This window comes from Watersipora subatra, chromosome 6 (assembly GCF_963576615.1).
Source record: "Watersipora subatra chromosome 6, tzWatSuba1.1, whole genome shotgun sequence".
Taxonomy (NCBI): domain Eukaryota; kingdom Metazoa; phylum Bryozoa; class Gymnolaemata; order Cheilostomatida; family Watersiporidae; genus Watersipora; species Watersipora subatra.
In genome coordinates, this window is record NC_088713.1 from 52,698,842 (window position 1) to 52,720,358 (window position 21,517).

The 21,517-nt window shown below is 33.9% G+C and overlaps 1 protein-coding gene and 1 long non-coding RNA gene across 3 annotated transcripts in view; one reads left to right on the forward strand and one right to left on the reverse strand.

Moving 5' to 3' along the window:
- Positions 1–21,517, reverse strand: part of LOC137398356 (26S proteasome non-ATPase regulatory subunit 10-like) — a 502,349-nt gene that overhangs the window by 274,272 nt on the left and 206,560 nt on the right. The gene's annotated exons all lie outside the window — the stretch shown is intronic.
- LOC137398993 (uncharacterized) lies at positions 2,111–5,634 on the forward strand. 2 transcript variants are annotated; one of them, XR_010979095.1, is made up of 4 exons: positions 2,111–2,158; positions 2,679–2,839; positions 3,738–3,872; positions 5,284–5,634. It is a non-coding gene; the product is annotated as an uncharacterized lncRNA (long non-coding RNA). The 2 variants fall into 2 exon arrangements; XR_010979094.1 differs by lacking the exon at positions 2,111–2,158 and having other exon boundaries at positions 2,499–2,839.

The window sequence follows — 21,517 nt, forward strand, 5'->3', positions numbered from 1 at the left end:
TTGTAGGTTTTCGTAAACAGTGTTAAATAATACAGTGTGATATTCACTGTTCTTTTGAAACCTTTGGCTCAGTTTTTGTCGTTGCTTGTCACAGTAGATATTACAAATAATTAACAAAACAATGAAGTGTTCAGTTATCGTTATTAGCTTGCTTATATGACATTGTCAATTTACTAAACAAATCTTCCTTTTGCAATTAGAAAAATAGTTTGCGCCCATCTGGGGCATTGGTCAGTAATGACACAAGAAACAACCATCGTAACCGAGACTGTCAACTTGCAGAAAATTCTCAGATAGATGATTTATACAGCTTAAAGGCAATTACGCGGCTATATCAAACAGTCAGTTCACATACCCGTTGAAATGATTGTTGTATTGTCAGATTTGCTCTTTACAAAATAAGAAAAAGGGGGATGCACCTTCAAAAAAATTTCCAAACCTTTATGCAATCTTGTTGTTGAATTTAACTCGAAGAGAGATTATCTCATTTATATCAACTTGTAAAAATCACAATTAGATAAATTACAGAATTTAAAAATTACAGTTACTACATGGTCATGTCATAATAATTAGTCTACATGTATTTGCTAGAATAGACCATGGATCCGCATAAAGTTACTTCCACTTGGCAATGCTTAAATAATTTTGGCAAAGATAAATTTTCTTAGAATTGTGTAACATATTAGCAGACAAATCACTGAAAATTATGTTTTTTTGCAAGGAATGTTAGAAGTGAAAAGGTTGCTTTGCTTGTTGTCTGATGGATTATTTTTGGACTCAACAAAGTTTCATGCTGTAAATAAAAAATGATTATCGAGTCTTGACTGACAACTTGCAACTTCGTTTTTCTTATCAGTCAGTACAATAAATAGTTGTGTAACATAAACATGATGTACTGCTCACAAAAGAATCACCTCAAAATCTCTTTCTCATAAAAGAGTCTTCAACTTATTCACTACGTAATTCATTTTAGGTTGAACATAATTAATTTGTATCAACAAAAGCCATTCAAACAGCTGCTCACAAAATGGGTCAGGCCAAACAAGGCAAGTCTTCGTCGGATGCGATGAAATTCGTATGCTCTCTACGAGCGCGTTTCAGAGCTTTTGTGCTTATAGATGTTGGGAATCATCCGCAATTAACGTTTCACATGAAATGAATACAAATGCTATATATATAATACTTATAAGAATCCTTTACTGTCAGTTTCACATGAGCACACACTACAATAGTCTCCATACTAAGCATTTGAACCAAGAAAATTTGAATCCATTCACTTGTAGCTACAAAAAGAGAACCAAACCACATAATATAAAAAAGCTCCAATGAGGGGCTTCCGTCTGATTTAAATTGTCTGTAAGCCCCACAGAGGGGCTTATAGTAGTGCATGAGTTAAATCGGTCACCACAAGGCAAATATGGTATTCATTATTCGATATCAAGTTGATTTCAACCCTTCGGGCACCATTTTCGCAGGTCTGCGAGTGTGCAGTGGCTTTGTGTAAGGCAGTTTTGTAACTCATCAACAATTTGAGGTTTCTTACCAAATAGCGTCAAATCACGTCCATTAGTAGTGAATAAATCACTCGGCGATATTTATTCAGAACTCTTTTAGCAGTTTTAACACGACATCATGAGTATAGGCAGCGGTAATCACATCGGTAGTTTCAGAAAAAATCACCAACTTGTCGGAATCTCCAACAGGTATTCGGCGTTAAGTATGACTCGCTTGGTCTTCCATAACCGTGGTTTTACGACGTTTTGTCAGTTTACGTCTATTAAATCTTTACAAAGAGATTAAACGCCTTTTTGTATTACTGTATAATGAACCAAAATATCAACCGAGATTGTTTGTGGGCATATACATAGAATTTAGTTATAACTTTTCGGAATTTATGAAGTTCGATGCGTGGGAAAGCTAAAAATCCGCATCGTACTCCTTCGAAAGATTTCGAAGGTATGCATTTACATCGTATTATGCCTGAAAATATCGGACAAGGCAAAACTAGGAGGAGGAAATATCCGCCATATGATTTATTTTTCCGGTTGTTGTAGTTTAATTAATGATTTAACGATGCTTAACTCATCTGCAATACTTGCAATAAAAATCACAATATAGTAATAAATGATATTGACGCTCTTTGCGATCGTTATTGCTGGTGAGTAAAGTTTTTTGCATTGGTACAAATTCAAGTTTTTCTCCGTAAATAAAACCGAGTGTTAAAGACTGTGTTTCTAAATAATTGCACTCCATGGTGGTAAACTGCAGTGGATTATCGTTCTTGGATGCGTTTGACGTTGGAAAACAGCTTGAAAAGCATCAGCTTGCAAGTTTGAACGCCATTTCCTAAACTTAATTTGAAGAATTCTTTCTTTGCCATTATTTTTGTCTCCAAAATTGTCTCCATAAAGATGAAGATCTATACGCATATATCAAATGAGTAAAGACATGTTTGTTAGTCACTGAGCTACTAAACTTGTTATTCAGTTGGAAAAATGTTGAGCAATATTAGTAGTGACCAACCAGCAGTTTTTAGTGGCCAGATTTAGGGTTTGCAACTACAAGGTTATCGGTTCAATCTCAGTCCAAGTCCATAACCATTAGATTCTTACCATATAGATAGTTTATCGATTTGTTGTTTGCAAGATCTCTAATGTGGTTTGTTTGCGATTTTTTAGAATGAATCTCACAAGATCTGGCCATTATCCTTGCAACTAATCGTCTAATCGTTATCTAGTCAATCACCACTACTATGGTCAATTTGCCAACCATACACCGGTTCGGCTCAACAGTAAATTCTCCATAACCAATTGAATCGGTATCAATAAATGTGGGACAGGTGAGATCTAGACATATTTCTTGCATTTTTCCATCACTATTGCAAATTTTCCATGTCTGTGTTTTTATTATACATGTTGTAGGCTTACTAATATGTTATCAATATGCTTTAATTCAGCTACATGGAAAGTTTGTTTATTTGTGCCCTAAGCCCTTAACGTCGTGACAACCATATCAAATTCGATAAACATACCATATAATATTCAGTACATAAGACCAGTCCTTCTACTGCAATGTCGCCTCGCGCACTGACCAGTGTGTATTTATGCTACACCTACAAGCTTCCAGCTCGCTGCGCTGGAAGATGTTACCATAGAGCATTTGTGTTTGAATCCCAACAGTGACTTCGTTTCTTTCATGAATTTAAATAGTATTGCTGCGGTGTCTGCACAAAAATATGACGGTAATGTAATTCATGGCACGATTTCTAGTAAAATTCAACTTCAAAAACCGTTGCAAATCAAAATTACATGATATCACATATAGGAATTTATTTATAAAATAGTGAAATACCAGTAATCCTACTCAATGTGAGCTGATTGGAACACCAGGTCCCCATTATTCACCATTCGAAATGTCATCACTAGGATTCTCTTTTGGAATTACGTGATATGTTTTGAATTTGATGTTGGTTTTTGTAGTATCTGCCTACAAGGCCACACTTCAGTATTCCATTTGACACATCCACTATTGGGCATTCACACCTTTTTCTTGTACATGAATCACGATTTCTGACAGAAATCTGTCTTGCGGCATTGCTACTCTGTTGAATACCTATTATCCGAGGTAGCGGTTTTGTTCTTGTATTGAGGAGAACCAGTACGTTGGTTAAGGGCTTGTTTTTTGTTCTCTGTGATCTTCACTATAACATGCTACTCTCAGGCTTTTGTTAATTGTAGTATTCCCGACGGCGCCAAAAAAGGCGTCCTTACTGATGGTGTTTTGAATGCCATTTCTTCAGCTACGCATTGCCCGCCTCTGATCCCGATTGAACTATTAGCGAATAAAAGATTTGGGCCATGGAAGAGGTCACGGTATGTACATGTCAAAACCAGGATTTTCGAACCAAACTTCAGATCTCGACTTGTACTCTTGAATTTACGATAGATCTATAGTTACTCTCCCTTTAACTGTGATTTTTGTTATTGAAAGTTGGAAAAATTAGTTTCAAATTTAGAAATGCTGTAGTACAAAACGTAGATTTTTTTGGCAGATTGGAAGCACATTTCAACACTAACTACTTAGCACATCAGAATTTTAAGCAGAGAAAATATGGAAATCTAAGAGTTGTGTGCACGTGTACATAATTAAGAAAGCAACTCTTGAAAGTTTGCATTGTGTTAGATTATGTATAACTTGTGATAAGCATGTTAGGTTGAGAATCGTGCTGCCTTTTACCAAAATGTCAACTTAGAGCTAGTAGTGCGATGTAATTTCTTTTTCTCTTTTTATGACATGATTTTCAGCTATTTGATTGTGATATAAGATAGGTATCATTGAAGAATTTGACAATATGTAAGAGGCAACAATAGCTGATTGACTATGTATTTTTAAAAGAGTGTACGCGCTAATTCAAACAAGCTTATAAAGGAAATTGAAAAGGCAGGCTGCTCGCATACTTCTAGATCAACTAAAACTTACAAAATCTTATTGTTTAATTTTTCATTAAATATCTGCACGGCGTTTCTTAAAGCTTTGGAACAATCTGCAATAGCATTAGCAGCGCTTCTCATTTACCTGCGTATATAGCTGTTTGCACATATAGCGTCTCATCAGAAAGGTTAACCTCCAAGTAAATAACTCGACTAATGCGGAGTTGTTAGCTTACAGTTTGTTATTATTTTTTAATGGATATGTCCAAGTTTGTGTTTTTTGCTACATGAGATTTACTAATTAATTTACCGCATTGCTATTCTACAACAACTCTTTTTAAATTTCAAATTATTAAAATGATAATTCAGCATAAGAACAATGCGACTAGGACATTAGTTGCTTCTGAAGAAACTTACTATTAGCGCAACCCTAAATATGATATGCTTGTGCATTTTTCATAATATGCCAATATGAAGTTGTAGCCTTATAGGAAGCTCAGTTATGAAGCCATTAAATAAAAAGCTGATTAGGATGATTTTGAAAATATGGTGGTTGTGCACTCTTGTATCCACCTGTGCCTATTATGAGGAATCGCGATTCCAAAAACTTGAATGAGTGGACAATATTACCTTATTATAGAGTGCCCACAAATAGTGAAAAGAAAAGTATTGCTGGTACTATTTCATGTATCTAGCAAGTGACACTGTGATGTGGCAGATCAACCTCGATGTTCATAATTACTTTGTTAACAGGTTGTTGCCATATTTAGTTTATACTCATATTTGCTTTGTTTGTATTCTGTACTTTTTAGCAGTTCTCATCTGCTAATATAAATGCTTCTTCACATTTCAGGGCTTAAAGGATTGTACTGTAATCTGAATTGTTGGATGAAAGAACAGCCTTCGCCACCACAATCCAAGGACGGACGAGCTGGAAAAACTTTAGTCTAATGTGGTAAAGCATTTGGTGGACTGTAGCATTATTCACAAATATGATCATAGCTTTGCTTGTTTGTCTCTGTGTATCATTGATATATAATTTATTCTGGTGTAAAGGTTGTGGTATTTTTCTGCCATGTTTTGATGATGACAATATATATAGAGTTTAGTCATTTTATAGCTATATTTTTATTGTGTTTCATATTATTTTTTGTTATTATATCATGCAACTGTTTGTACCAAAATATACAGCTTCGGAACCATGCCCTAACTATTGAGATGCTCACAAAGATTATTTTAAGAATAATCTAGTAAAAGTCTTCGTATATATCTAAGGTGCAATATTTGTTGAATGTCCGTCAGCCTTGAGAAGAGATGTTGTGTGAAGGTCAAGCATGGCACATTATAGAAAAATTAGGTTGCTTCCGAGACGTAATGTTGGCGGAATGTTGTATAGCTTAAGGAAAGAATATTGTCGACGGTTATGCTCGGTACATTATAGTAACATTGTACGCAATTCATTAGAGGAACATTCTGTGAAACATCAAAATGTTAGAAATTGTCTACACAGTTACATCCCACTAATGTTCTGCACGAAAACGTTCCTGGGATGTTGGCTAATATCTTTGAGGCAACATCATGAAAGGCATGCTTGTGGAATGTTCTGTAACATTCTCCCCATGTCGCAGGAATTTTGCACCAGATCATCTGCTGAATGTTCCATAATGGTGTAATGCCATACTGTTCCGAACATATTAGAAGACAATATTATGTGAATGCTTATACCCAGACATTTCAAAGTAGCAATCCTGTAACATTGCTGGGACATTCGATAACAATGTTTTGTAACAACGTTATAATAACGTTAGCAAACCTTTTCCTCGTTCTAACGTTCTAGCTAGAATGGTACAAAAACGCATGATTCATTTTTTGGAAGTTGTCCCCCTTTCATAACAAAAAATTATTTAAAATGTAACAAATTAAAAATGTTATAGATTTTTCATTACAGATATAAAAACAAACAAAATAATGAAAAAAAATAATGATAAATTTGAATGATTTATGTAAATGAAATAAAAATTCACTACAAATTTCAATTTTCGCACTTCATTAGACATATCGCAAAAATGACTAGGGTCCATTAGCTCTGTCTATCCGTTAAACGGGTCAATGTAAGACGCGACAGTGTGAACTCATCGCAACTGACCAAGTCGCTACATATACATGTTGTGTCAGATTGTTGGTGGTAGTCTATCTACCAGGTCTATCTACCGATTGACTAACGTTCCGTGTCGTCTGACAAGCCGACGCGTATGTAAATCATTTCGTTAGTAGAGCGAAGCCAATGCCCATTAACTTGTTTGCCCTTATAATTATATTTCGTTTTAGCTCAACGCTATTTCCGCGGCATGGAAAGCGATTCTCAGTAGCTTGGAATATTGTACAATAAAGATGGAAATCCCTACGCGTCAATGTCCCACCAATGTTCTATGCGTAACCTTCCTGGGATGTTAGCTAATAGCCTTGAGACAATATTATGTAAGAAATGTTCGTGGAATATTACGCAATGTTCTCCCAATATTGTGGGAATGTTATGCAGGATCATTTGCTAACATTCCAGCAACGTAATTCCCACATCGTTGCTGGGACGTTGTGGGAAATACGTCCCAGCAACGTATTTCCCACAACGTTGTAGGTACATTATGGGAAATATGTTCCAGCAAAGTAATTCCCACAACATTGATGGAACGTTTTGAGAGTTACGTTGCAGCAATATTTTTCCCACAACGTTGCTGGAACGTTGAAAATGTGTCTACAAATAATCTTGTGACAACGTTACGATGTAACGTTTCTGGGACTTTTCGGAACCTCCCTGGAACGTTCTGGGAACGTAAAATTGTTAGTTGGGGAGCTAATCGTACACTAGATCCATTTGTAAACAAACAGAGAAAAATGACAGAAATGTACATGTTGAATAGTTATTTTCTAGCTAGGTGTTAATGAAAACTCCTCCTTAACAACGTTTAGGGTGTCCTGATAGAAGAAAGTCTATTTATAACATATGCAGTGGGATATATCAAATGATAAGTAGATGTAAAATAGATTTTCATGGACCATATTATTCATACCAACTGTTGTATTACAGATGCATAAACCCAGCAAATGATATATTCAATCAAATAACCACTGTTCCATTATATTAAAACTTAAATTACACATGCATAAATACATATGGAAAATCTTAGCACATGAAGTATTTCGATAAAAACAACACATAGGTATGCTGCCAAAATAAAAACGATTTTCAAGATTTAAGTGATAATAGCTCATGAATGTATGATATGTATGATATAGTATATCTAAAAGATGGAATGAACTACTGCAACAACTAAACGGAAATTAAAAAAGTTGTAATAGAGGATAATCAAAATAATGCAAACAAGGAAATGCAGGAAATAGTGTAATCAGATGATTAAACTTATACATACACTTTACAGAAACTGTGTAAAAGGAGATTTGTATAGCACACTGGATATTGAGCCAAGGTGCATCAGAGTTTTTTAGAACTAAACCAGATTAGGAATAACAGCACAACAACAGCTGCATATGAATATTACAGTGATTACATTGTTACTGGCCTTTAAAAAGTACTACTTTAGTATTGTATACCACAAAGATGCACTTGCAGTTTGTGTGTAGGATTTTAGCATAATGATGCTGTAAGAGATCATAAAACGACTGAATCAGGTTTTTCATCAATGACGCAGTGGTTGGATATGCCATCTGCGTATCCATAAGGTGTTTCCCAAAGCATAACACATCACTAGATCTTACACTACCGATAAAATACACCACACAATGGAGTGGATCTGGCTTTGTATTAATACAAAAGTATTGATCTGCAACTATCAGGATCCTGATGACACCGTCTGATGGACGCACCAATCCTCTATTGTTTTGTAGCTTGAGTAGAGTATAGAGATGTCAGTACTGGATACTTGATTTGGTGGTAACCAGCAACTGACGGCCAATGTCATGACAGCACTTTAGTTAGCTTTTGCACGATGTAGCCAGCTATATAGATTATACTGTTACCTATAACAAAAATTTGACACCTGAAATCATTGAGTTCCACAAACTGATCAACTTCTGGAGTAGCCGAATGATGAGAACCTCGTTTTGAGCAGTAACATTACCTGTCTTACTAGCATCTGATTCTGCACCAAATTTGCTGATAAGTTTGCGAAAGGTAGCCTTAAACTGAGTAACAGTAGGATTATTATGCCAACCACCTAAACAAAATCATATATTATAACAATTACATAAAATCAACAAAATTGAATGTCTTATTCACATAAACATAGTACCCTTAATATACAACAATACAACTAACAAAATAAGCGAAAATAAAACAGCTCAAAATGCTACCATATATCGCTATGCAAAACGAATATGTGGTAATTTTTACTGTAAGTCATTTCAGTAAAACAAAAACTTTCAACAAAGTTCACATTACCCTTATTTGATATGAAAAGATTCACCATGTCTTACTCTGTTGTGCGGTATATGCAAAATATGTGGAAAGGTGATTACAAGCTCTTAAAAGCTCAAAAACGAACAGAAAATCGCAGCCACACGAGACCGCCATAGTTTGGATTCCCTTTCTAAAACGGCTCAAATGTGATGTAGTTGTGAGAGATGGTTTCTGTTTACACTTTTTCGCAACTCTATTCATCGAAATATTTTCACAAATATACTTCACGCACTCAATAAAACTATGTCTATTGTTCTTACGTGTCTGTTTTATCAATCGTCTGTTTTTTAATCATCAGAATGCTGTCACTTTTAGCAGTGATATCTTATAACTTACCGTAAAAATTTGTTTAATTTTTTAGCCTTAGCTCGACAGAATACGTATCATTGTCTAATAATCATGACGAGCCTGTTGGTCACTTGTGATGATCGAAAAGTGCTGCAGAAATTATTTGCGAAGTATTAAGTCACATGATCAAATTACGACTTGCCGATTAGACCAGGCCGAAAAAAACTGTAAAGTAGCCAGGATCTATATTTGATACGGGGTCTTCGGTAACACCTGAAGTGTTTGTCATAAACTAGTACTAAGATAAGTTTTATATTGAGCTCTGTATTGGCCTTTCAATTCACGCGAGAACATACGTGACAAGACGACAACCAAATTTCGTGGCTATGTCAGAAAAATAAATAGATTCCAATCTACGGCGGCTTATAATTTTTGAGCTTTTAATAGCTTGTAATCACATTTCCATATAATTTGCACTTACAACACAACAGAGTAAGACATGGTGAATCTTTTGATACTAAATAACTGTAATGTGAAATTTGTTGCAAGTCAACCTTTAAAGGTTGACTTGCAACAAAATTCAATTTTGTTGCAAGTTCACTTTTATTTCAATGGTTGTGTGGTTCATTTCAAGGCATGTCAGCATATGAAGTTACAGAATAACAAGATCTCCGCACATGCGCAAGTGTGGCTATTTTTTGATTTTAGCGAAACTGGCTACAAACAGAATAAATGCTATCGTATTTGCAGTGTTACCAAAATGCGGAAAGCCATTCTCAAATATAAAATATATTTATCAGCAAGATCCTGGGCGAAATTTTGAAAAAATTATCTAGCAAAAACAAGTTTATGCCAATGTTTTCAATTTTTCCTTTTATTCATCTGAAAATGAAAATAAAACAGCAATATTGCTTTGCGAATTATGAGTGAAAAGAAAATTTAGTTTTTGTTAATTCATGCAAAATGATAGCCTGATATTGTAAATTTATAGTGGCCAACCTTTGATAGTATCTGTTAACTCTGTGAACTGTGGTTAATGTTTTTGTATAGGGTACTATAAGGTAAGCTGTTATATATCTCTCTAAGGTACACAGGGGTATGCCAGGACATCTAAAAACTTCCACTGTGTGATCATGTATCTTGATCACCGTGTAATTAGTATGCTTGCAATTCTTATGTCTAATGTTTAGTAACTTTTTTGAGTAATTATAATAATAGCTTGTACATTAAAGACAACTACATTTATTTCATATAAAAATTTTACAGAGTCTAGCCTGCCTATAGCAGCGCTCTTTTGTTTCCAGGGTGTTTCCAATGTAAATAGCAAGCTGTGTCGTGGATGTCATTGTCGTGGAAACTTGTGCTATATTACCTAACTTGAATAAAAACTACATGGAATGGTGCATTAGGAATATGGAGAGGAGCTTATAGAAGGTTTGTTAGAAATTTTAATCAATTTCTTGCAGAAGTTTTGAAGAGAGGACTTGTTGAAATTAACTTATTATAACAAAAATATTTTACCAGAGTTGGTAATTGTTTAGCAGTAAAATAGAGTGCATTTGGTAATAATGGCAGCTGTCTGCTCTTGGCTTGCTATACTGTACTTTGTGCAAGCGTGAAGACAACTCCTAACATGGAAATATCAATTATAGTTTGTGATAAAACTTACTAAAATTCTGTACGAGTTCATATTTAAGTACCAGTCTTGTTACTTGAATTAACCGGTTCAGATGTTATAAAGTTTAGCATCATCATATTACATAATTTAGCTAGTTTTTACTATAGCAAGATCTTCATCTGTCTGTCTGTGTGAAGCCACAGAAAGAGAGTGCGAAAAAGATTGCACCACACAATATTTTAATTTCTAACATTTAGTTTACACACAAACATCTAGATTAAACATTCACCTTTCAGAATCTTGGAATACTTATAACATACTTATTCTTTTGGCTTCATCAGCACACCTGATGATCTCTCATGTCACACTGGAAGGCCAGGGAGTTGGTTTTTACTATAATAAGATCCGTGTCCATACTTTGAAGTCAAGTTTTGAGGTTGCGCAGCAGATTGCTTGGTTCAAAAATCAAACTAGTCACATCTAGCATATACACCTGTCATACTCCCACCTGCCCCAATCATTCTCGTACCATAGTTTTATAATTACTAGTACCAGTGGAGTCTTGTGTGCCTTGAGTGATCAGCAGGTGTAATAACTAAATGCACAGTTATTCTGGAATGCTAGTGAGTCGACGATTGGTTCAGTTGTTAGTGTCAATCTTCTATGATAAATGTTGCTCATTTGTATCCAGCACAATTATATGTTTTCCTAACTTCAGTCAGGGCTTCAACCTCTAGCCATTAGCTTTGGCTTGAGATTAGAGCTGAAGCTACTGCATCTGCAAAAGATGGTTTGGTGCAAAATATAATAATAGTGAGATTTTTTAGGAAGTGTTTTAAATCGGATACAAAAATACTTCGAATAACCTGTATTCGAGACGATTTTGCATCCTCACTTTGTACAAAAACTGAGATGGGTTGATATAGCCTATCATACAATTGACAAGGATTCCTTCAAGTTTAGTAAATAGCTTAGGCAAATCCCTTTGATAGAGAAGTTAGCTTCTCTTGCAGTAGTTTTTTTTTCATCCCAACAATGATTGTCATAGAATGTTTCGTATTTATTGATATAGTGTATGAATTTGCTTATACAAATAAAGTAATTTTTGCAGGTAAAGTTGGTGACTGGAGAAATAACTTCACGGTTGCTGACAATGAGCTTCCCGATGCGCATTCAGAACAGCGAGCCGAAGGAAAGGATACCCCTTTCCGATATGAACAAATTTGTTTTTAAAATGCAACTGAACAACGCGTAATGATATGTCATGTTTTATATATTTTACTAAAACCTGCTAATCACTAACTCTGCACCAGACAAGGAAATGTGAATAGGCTTTGCTTATAAAGTGTATTTATGCACTAACTGGTATTTCTTTGCAGTAATTAATCCGTACTAAAGCAATTGTTGTTGATTGGGTCTAGCTTTTTGCTCAAGGCTTGTATTGAAATGGAAATATATTGATAGTTGTCTAGGGAACTGTTTTTAAAATTTTTAGAACTTTTTGCATGTTATAATCAAAAATATTTTAAGATTTGACCAGTATTGTTATTTATCTAAATGTACTGCCTGTGTGAAATTTGCTGCCTGTGTAACCTAATTACTTTATTTAAATAAACTAACATATTGTCTTGTTAACTTTTGATTTCAGTGCCTAAACATTGTGTGTGAATATAAACAGCAAAGTCATCAAATTATGAATTCTCCACAATTTGTGAAATACTCAAAATTGGTTTAACAGTGTAAAGAGAAAAACTACAAAAAAGCTAGAGAAAGCTATTCAGCATGAATCTGATGAATAATAATTGCTGAGGAAATTTTTAAGTTCCTGCCAGTATCTTCGATGATACAGTGGACACCTTTATGATTATTATGGTTAATGGTACAGTAGATGCCCTAATGGTCTGTCTCGTCAATGATCCAGCAGACACCCTTATGGTTTGTCTCATCAATTGTACAGTAGACACTCCTATGACTGGTCTGATCAAATATACAGTAGTCGACCCTTTAGTTGGTCTGATCAATGATACAATAGATGGCTCTATGGTTTTTCCATCAATGATACAGCAAACACCCCTATGGTTTGTCTCTCCAATGGTACAATATACACTACTAAGGTTGGTCTTTCCAATGGTACAGAAAACACTAATATGGTCAATCTCATCAAGGATACAGTAGAAACCCTGTCGGTAGAGGCCAACAGTATTTTTCTAATATTTGAGATAGTTTTGAAAGTTTGAGGTGATCTGAAAACCCAAAGATTCCAAGATTGAAATTTTAAAAAATTGATCGCTATTTGAAGCTCACAAGAAAAATGTGTGCCAAGATGGCCTCATTTGTTCCAAAAACTGCCTATTTACATCCAAGCCTATGATAAATTTTAACAGCTATCTAGGGAGGACATGTTGTATTTTCCAGCTCCGCACTACGAATTAATTTCCACTTGCATGGCCCAGTCTCCTCAGAGAAAAGCATCTAAAAAAGCCAGGCTATATTTGGTGTAACATAGTTTCTTTTGACGAGACATGCTGTCTGATTTCATTTTGTTGATCTTGTGTTAAAATTACAATTTTTTCAGTAACAAAGGTTTTTAATCCTTTTTAAGTAATGATATATTGAATACTTTTTTGTGAAACTGTTGCTTTGGAATCTTTTACAATTATCTTTATTTTATACTTATCAACTGCTCTGTAGACATTGAGAACTAGACTAGATATTGTGTCGATTTCTCCTTGCTCCATACTGGTGTATTTTGTTGCTTTTATTACCAATGTGCTCTACCATACCAATAGTAAATAAATCAGCAAATTTCAAAAATGAGCATTTCTAAAACTGAAAATGCTTCAAGGGCCTGTGCACGTTAACTTTTTCACAGACGTAGACACATTTATGGTTTATTTGTTTTCTATGATCGAGTGCCGTAGACGCATTTTTGCAACTTTCCCATCAATTGCTAGTAACTTAATTGTATTATTTGTTGATAACATAGCCCACGGTCTTTAGGACTTTTATGATGTTAAAAACGCTGTCTGAAGGTATCTCCATAAAATTAGTCTAAAATAATGAAGCAGTTTAATATTTTTGTCTGAGAATTTCCTAACCAAAAACGAACCTTTTCTGTGTAAGCTCTGTTGAGTACTGCATGAGTCAGAGAACAGGTAACTACTTATGTTAATGACATTATAGCCAATTCAGATTTAGATTTTTAGATTATACAGACAATTAAAATAGCAGCGCTAGCTCTGATAGTGGTGAAAGTAATAATTTGTAAGAGTAAGGAACATTGTGGAGAATCGTTTTAACTCCGTGGGGATCATAGATTCACATTGCTTTATCATCACACAAAGTATAGATACATTGAATTTTTTGTATAGCAATGTTGATTAAAATGTTGGCCAATCGAAATATAAAAGTACAATGTTCTAGATGAAGTTTGAAATTGAAAAATATTGTATACATATCATGAAGCAGTATCGGCAGTTTTCTGTAAAGTGGCTCGCAGTAGGCCGATAGCCAAATTTGTACATAATTGGCAGTAAAAGGGTTAATACTTGATGGGGAATAGAAATTGGTTTCTCTATGAAAATCAAATGTTTGCAGGCTGCTACCTTGACATGCATACTCAAACTCTCTAGCAACACAGCTGTATATGCCTATAATGAGTTTTAAACAGCCTGTTGAAAGTTTCAACAATTGTCAGCCTGTGATGTAGGGACATAATCAGTCTGCAGTTTCTTAAAAATCTGCCCATACAACAAAATGTAATAATTGCTGTCGTATGCAATGCATTTTCTGAAATATTTATTGTTGTATTACATTTGTTTATTCTTTCAGTTTGTTCATCTTATCATGTAGATTTTATTTATAAATTTACTCATTAGAAGTGCTTCATTTGTAGGTTTATCGTCTTTTTGCTGTACCAAAGAGGTAAGTTGTTTAGAGAATTTTGCAGCTTGGATGTAAAATTTCAGAACTTGCATCGTTAAAAAAATTGAAAAATTTGTTTTTGCTCTGGATGCTCGATATTCTAGGGATACTGTTTCCACTTTGGGTGTTAGAGGTCTTGGGTTTTGATCATTGTTAAGCTAAATAACCTTTTTAGGTAGACATGAAAGGATGTATTAATATGAGCTTTGTTGTTACCTTGTCAGCTAGACTTTCATTACATCATTCATGGCATGATAGTCTGTGGTATTAATCCTGGTTTTGGTGCTAAAAGTCCTGGGTTCAAATCCTAGTCAGTCTAGCTATGTTTTATTAAGATTCATTGCTGCAGTAGATTAAACCATTAATCATTTCAGTATAACTATCTTTATTTAGCTACTAAATATTCTATTAATAAAACGGAATATTTACACGTTGAATTTCTGATTTGAATTGAAGCCAGTCAGAGTTAAAAATACTCTGTCAACAAGTTTCTAAGTATCGCATACTCCTAAAGGAAACCCGCAACCCACTTCCCTCGCAAGAAAGCGTCGCAAAAATTTCAAATGTAAGTTAGATGTAACGTGTTTATTTTGATCTTACTCGCTGTCTGCTGTCACTGTTTTGCTTCTGAGTTAAAACTATAACCTCTTTCATTAACTAATACATGTTTTCAACGTAAACTGGAACTCAAACGGGGCAGACACTACACCAATTATACCTTGTTACTACCCTTTTGAAACAATTGTTTTAGACTCTTTAAAATCATACGCAATTAGGCAATGAGAACTGAACCAGGCAGTGTGTCTATATCTCCTTGCCAATAAACACACCTGCATAAGCCTACGATGAATTTCAACAGTTATCCTATAGATGCCACAGTATACTTTCCTGTTTCATGCGCTATGACTGAATGACCCCTTGCATGATAAACCTGTGATGATAGGCAGCTATTATCATCTGCAAGTTAGTGCTCTATTCTCAGCTTTAGTCGGAATTCAAGTATTTATTACCCATTCCACCGCCATCTATGGACATATTTAGCTTTTGGACTCTTGCCAGCCATTTTACTGAAACTCCCATTTTGTTGCATGTTGTATACATTATTTTCCATTTGAAAACCTATGTAGAACATTTTGGTAAATATTTTATGATGTCGTCGTGTTAACAAAATTTAATAGAGATTTGCCAAAAAGCTTATTGTTTCTATATTATGTGCTTTGTTAAAGCTCTCTGAAGCTACGACTGCTACAAAGCTATTGTGATTCTATGCAATTTTCCTTGTTTTTACAAAACTATTACTTTCACCAACATCAGAGTTAGTGCTGCCACTTTCATTATCGAAAGATTTAATTAAATCTTAATCAGCTATAATGTTGTCAACAAAGGCTATTCTGTTTTTAACGCAGGAGGTGCTTGTGGAAACCATATTACCACTGAATAGTTCGATCATTTGAAAAAAAATGTTTGTTTTTCACCGGAAGTTTATTGATCAATAATTATAATTTGCTTGGCTCATAAAGGCTAATATCTTAAATAATTATTCGATAACACTTTCAACAGTTGGAAAATGCTAATGATCATTGGTTATGTTGTCACAAATTCATAATATTCAGTTAATACGCAACAACAGCAAATTTTTCAAACATGCTTCCGTAGCAGTTGATCTTAGATTTTGCCTAAACTCACATAGAGCAGTAAAAAGTTAACTAATATTTTTGGTCTGTAAAAATAATGATTAATAGTTGTCAGTTTTAGTAAGATATGTAGGCTAAAATGCATGAATCGGAGTTGTTTACTCTTTCGGTTTTTTAAATTTTAGAAAAATTTAAATCGACTTTTTAAAAGGTTGCTATTTTAACCTCGTCATCCATATTGAAGTCTGTTTCTCTCAGAAACTCCCTAATCGACCCAAACTGATAGATGTCAGATGATGCAAGATCGGGACTTGAAGGAGGATGTGATAGCAAATGCTGATATTGTTGATTGTTTCTATTGTTTTGGCAGGTTTAATAAGACTTCCATTGTTGTAGCTTTAATGTTTTTTGTACGGTACCAAATTTATCCTTTGAAATTGTAAAAGTTTCTCCAATATCTACAGCAAAGTCTGTACGTAATTACTTCAGGTCAAAATCGATCCATCTTTTCTTTAGCTTTGTGAAAAAAATTATAGTTGTAAAGAGGGTGGTGCTTGAGAGCTTTCAACTCATTTCTATACTTTGACGATTTCAGATTTAATCAAGTCATCTTTGCATTGAATCTTAGTAACTACTCTGTGTAATAGCGTGTTTGGGTCAACAGGCCTAAAATATATCTGTTTTACCTATTGCACATATTATTCTCATATACAAGTTATAATGGTTACATCAAGGGTTCAAAATGTAATGAAAAAGGGCCAACACTTAAAGTTTGGAAGCATAATGTTTTTCTTATGATTGCGAGAGAAACAGTTTTTTCCTCTCTTACGTTTAGCAAAAGTTTTTTCCCAAATACAAGTTTCTGGTTGTAGCTACAATGAAAATAACAGACTTCAGGTAACTATTTAACATAGTAAAACTAATAACTTTATATTATTGTAAAGAAAACAAACTAAAGTGTGTTGAGCTGTATTTCTATACTTTTATAGTGATAATAGCTCTTCGTTATTCAATAGGTTTGTATAAAATTTAATAGTGGCTCAGGTCATATGAAATTTACCTAGTTCCTGGTACTTCTAGAGGTTTGCCGGCTGGTGCACATTTGAAAGTAATAACCACATATTTTTGTTATTTTCAACAAAAGTGTTACACGCAAAATGAAAATGTCACTGAAACTTGGGATGTGGATTAAAACCAGTACCCTATGCATTAAGGATTTTCCATTTTTGTGCCATGATGCTACGCGGGGCGTTTATAGCATTTTCCATTATCACTGGAATATTATCTATTGAGAAACAGGTAATACTATAACCATTGCACTGATGTATTGAACAGATTGTGCATGTTTTTATGACTTTTTTATGAAAAAAGAGCATGCAATATTACTCTAGACATGATGAATATATAGATTTATATATATTATATATATATATATATATATATATATATATATATATATATATATATATATATATATATAGTTATATAGTAATATTGGATGCTCTTTTCCCTACTATTTACTTGTAGTGGTGGTCAAATAGAGGCCCGCCTTCATTTAGAAGTTTCACAGTATATATATATAATTTTTTCAGTCATTTTACTGTTTGTATATATTATGGTGTATAGACAATAATCTTTTTGTAGGTTTTTTGTCGAGCAGGGGTCCATAAAAGACCCAAATACATGAAATTTTTAATGTTTGATTCAGTTGAATACATATTGATCTTTGCTCTTCAGACTATATGATACTGCCTTCTAATAAAAATGGTATAGAGGCTCAAGACAAAAAGTAATGTTACGACTGTTTGCTGTACCATAACTCATAAAATATTCAAAGCATTGCGATTTTTACTTAAGTTCTGTTAATCTTTTAACATTTTTCAAACCTTGATGTACAGACTATGAAGTAATTTTTTGTAGTAAATATTTTGACAAGGTATGCTACGCTTTGAAAGACATCAATTTATTTAATGAATAACCTTTCAACAATAAACAGGATGAATGCCTTACTATTTGTTTGGGTCAAAAAAATCAAGAGATCATCCCAAAACTATAGAAACTAGAAGACAACAACTATAAAGTACGTTAGGAACTAAGGAAGAAATATGATATAACATGAAACAATATTGAAACTGTCTTATTTAACTTCACGTTTTGTGGCATCAGTTACCAATCCTCATGTACACAGTTTTAAATGAATACGGAGATTTCCAAGCAAACCAAGCTACTCCAAATGTCGACGGTCGAGCATTGTTGGCATCGTGCCAAACTCCATTTAAATTAGCACTCATGCAAGCGTCATACCACCAGCCACCTAAAAATATGCATGTATTTTTAAGAAACAACCAGAGGTTTGCTAGACATTCTAAATAAAAATGGTTCCCTCTTATCAGCTGCATTCACTTTTATATCTAGAACCTGGTGAAATCTCTAGTGGTGATCAAGAGGCAAAAATAAGCAAGACCCTAAAGGATGAAAATAAAGTACTCCCTATTACATTGTCAGATACCAAATACAACTTGTTAGCCAACGATTTAACTCAACACCAGAATGACGATATTGTTAACAATATATTCAACAATTTTGAGTATTACGCTTCTATCTCTACTAAAAACTGTATTGATAGCCAGTTGAATAATATTGTACTAATAACTGTTTGCGCTGCTATAATATTTCGTGTTGCAGGACTGGACGATAAGCTTCAAGTTCGTTCTAGTAAATAATCATTAATGTATCTCCCTGATATCTAACCCTGAAAATGATTTTGGATTGCATATGTACATATTTGCGTTATCCAATAATGCGTGTACAAGTAAACTCTACAAACATCTTAGAGAAGAAAAAGTCGCTGTATTTAGAGGTACTTTGATGAAGTTCAAAAATATTTTTTGACATTTAGTAAGATTAAGTACCTAGTTTTACGTTAGTAGGTCATGCATTGAATCTACATGTGAAAAAACAAGTTTTGGTAAATCTGAAACAGATTTTGTACCCAATCACAGTGTATGTTTAGGGAAACACAGAAGTTAGTTAGGTAGAGTAGATGTAGCTTACACAAGTATCTCACTTATTCACATTAGGAACACATATTTTATATCACATCAGATAAAATAATTGTTGCCATAGTTTTGTGTGAATGATGCTATCAAGGTCAAAAGTATTGAAAGCTCTGAAGGTCTTTTTAGTGGCGGTTTAATAAGAACAATGTTATGCTCCTCCTTTTTTTGTCAAACAGTTATATAATTTTGTTATATTACTTTGGAAAGTTGAAGCGCAGCTTCCAGGGTGACCATCATTGTCATAGTCAAAGGTAGAGAAGCCCAATTCATGATGATAAGAGAGAGAATCTCCCGCATCTCCGCTGTAACCACTTACCTAAAATTGAGACATATAGATTTGTTTGCAATAACATATTCATTAAGCATTCTGCTAGTACAAAGTGAAAACTCTACCTACAACGGATTGAAAGCCAAGCGACTTTTACAAATGGAAAGCTTTGTCATCACAAAACTTGGTGAAAGTGATAATTACATTACCGCCATTTAAATACTGTTTATTTACAATAAGTACTGGATATAAATAATTAAAATACCCATTTACAGTTCAATAGAAATTATATTCACATTTATTTTATGTAGCATTTCATCATCAATGTGGAATATATAAATACAATATCTAATAGCTATCTAAAAGAGGAATTTGCCTGTAAAATGGGTAGAATTACAAGTTCAGTTTACTTAATATGCGTAAATGTAATTTTTATTTGAAAAACAGTGTATATAAAAGAACAATTTTAAAATATGCATTTCAATCAAAAAGTCGCCAAAAAAAATTTGCAAAATGACAATCTCAAAGTAAAATATATTTGCTTTTGTGTAATACGTAAGTATAAAAAACACTGTTTGCGGAGTCCCTACAAGCAAAATATTCAGATAAAATTTTAAAAACCTAAATATTTGTGGTGCACGACCCTTTAGCTATAGAAAAAAAATGCCAAAGACATCGGATCTAAACTAAGTATGTACCTTCACAAAAAACTGTTGTGTATATAAATAAATTGTGTATATATTGTGTATATATTGTGTATATATCGTGTATATATCGTGTATAGATTGTGTATATATATTGTGTATGTTGTGTATATTTGTGTATATATATTGTTTATATATACAGTATATATACAGTTATATATATATACATACATATATATATATATATATATATGTATATATATGTATATATATATATATATATATATATATATATATATATATATATATATTCCAAAGTAGTGTGTTAAAGCTGCCAAATAGTGCTCAATGAGTGATCAGAGCTTAAATATAAAATTTATTCATGTAAAACCTTAGATAAAAAACAACTTCATTACTATTAGTTTCATGTCTGTTACGCAGACAATCATCAGATAAAATTGTTTTGGTCCAACTGAGTTATATAAAAGAAAGGTGTAATTACTATAACGACTGATAGCTATGTAATTGCATTTTGTAGTGTGTATTTAGCAGAATGTCGGCATGTGGAAGCTAGCTCATTACGCTTGTTGAGTGAGCTCATTTCTGGCTTTGTGAGGATGATATACTTTTCTGATATGCACAGGTTACAACGCTTGGTGGCTGGGTCGTATGGCCTTGCGTGTTGAATGATTTTCCATTTAATCGTATATGGTGTGTTCAGGCCTTTTAGCTGCCAGATGTAGTTACTAAGCTCTGTGGCAGATTGCTTGTCCTGGTGCCTGAAAGATGATATGTGGCCGCTGAATCGTGTCTTAAAGGAATTTTCTGTGAGGCCAATATAACTTTCTGTAGGTTTGCTACCGTCGTCTGCGGTGACTACAGCTTGGTAAATGAGTGACTTGCTAAGACAGTTTCCTTCGAGAGGGCATTCATTTGGTGCGCGACAGTTGCATGTTTTGTTGTTTGCTGGGTGCGTCGAGGCGTTGTTCAAAAGCTTCTTATTGTGATTGTTGATGGTTTGTTTGATGTTAGGCATGCAGCTGTAGCCAATCTTTGTGTTGTTTCTATTAAATAGCTTTCTTAGAGGGTGATTGCTCGGAAAAGATTTATTTAATATTTTGATGAATGTCTGACCGATGTTATTTGCCACGTTTCTGCTATATGGTGGGTTGAACCAT